This window comes from Brassica oleracea, chromosome C2, assembly GCF_000695525.1.
Source record: "Brassica oleracea var. oleracea cultivar TO1000 chromosome C2, BOL, whole genome shotgun sequence".
Classification (NCBI taxonomy): Eukaryota; Viridiplantae; Streptophyta; class Magnoliopsida; order Brassicales; family Brassicaceae; genus Brassica; species Brassica oleracea.
The window spans coordinates 47203010-47204331 of record NC_027749.1 but is presented as its reverse complement, the minus strand read 5'-3'; positions in this window follow the sequence as shown (position 1 = coordinate 47204331).

The window sequence follows — 1322 nt, the reverse complement described above, 5'->3', positions numbered from 1 at the left end:
ACTGCTGATGCATATGGGGTAGTCTTCATTTCTTCTTTCTCTTTCTCACTTGTTGGACTTTGCTCCGAACTTAACTTGAAATGTCCACCAAGTGGAGTGTTCACTGGCTTTGCCTTTTTCATGTTGAATCTCTCCAATACCCTTTCAACATATCGTTCTTGGGATAACCATAAAAGCTTCTTTGGTCTATCCCGAGTGATCTTCATTCCAAGAATCTGTCTCGCTTGCCCCAGATCTTTCATCGCAAAGGACTCTCCTAAGTCTTTCTTTAATGCGGCTATTTTGTTGCGATCTTGGCCCACAATCAACATATCGTCAACATAGAGTAATAATATGAGAAAGTCGCCGCTTTCGTACCTCTTTATAAAAACGCAATGATCGTTCTTGGTTTTCTTGAAGTTGTGATCCACCATGAAGGAGTCAAACTTCTTGTACCATTGTCTTGGGGCTTGCTTGAGGCCATAAAGACTTTTCTTTAGTCGGCACACCAAGTCTTCTTTTCCTGGAACCTTGAATCCTTCAGGTTGCTCCATATAGATCTCCTCCTCGAGTTCACCATGTAGAAAGGCCGTCTTAACATCGAGTTGTTCAATCTCTAAGTCTAGAACCGCTGCTAGACCGAGAACCACTCGGATATAGGACATCTTCACCACTGGAGAGAATATTTCTTCAAAATCTATACCTTTCTTCTGGTTGAATCCTTTCACAACCAATCGGGCTTTGTATCTTGGATTTAAGCTTCTCTCCTCATACTTCAACCTGTACACCCACTTGTTCTTCAAGGCTCTCTTTCCTTTTGGTAGCTTCACTAGCTCGTAAGTGTGATTATCATGCAAAGATTGCATTTCATCTTGCATGGCTTCAACCCATTCATTTCTATGAGTGTCTTCTATGGCCTTCTCATAGCTTTGAGGCTCCCCCTCATCTGTAAGATTAACATACTCATCTCGATAATATCTTACAGATGGTCTTGTCTCTCTTCCAGACCTTCTTGGCTCATGTTCTTCCTCTGGCTCCACTTGAACTTCTTCTTCACCTTCATCACCATTCGGATCCATGATAGGATCCCCTTCGCCCTCATCTCCAATCACATGTTCATGATCTTGAGGCTTATGAGAATCTTCATTCCTTACAACCCTTAGCTTTGGTTTCTTTGATTTGTTGATGTCTTCGATTGTTTGATCTTCGAAGAAAACAACATCTCTGCTTCGGATAATTTTTCTGTTAATCGGATCCCAAAGCCGATAGCCGAAATCATCTCTTGGTGACCCAAGATAGATGCACTCTTTAGTCTTGGAGTCTAGCTTGGCTCGTTCATCCTT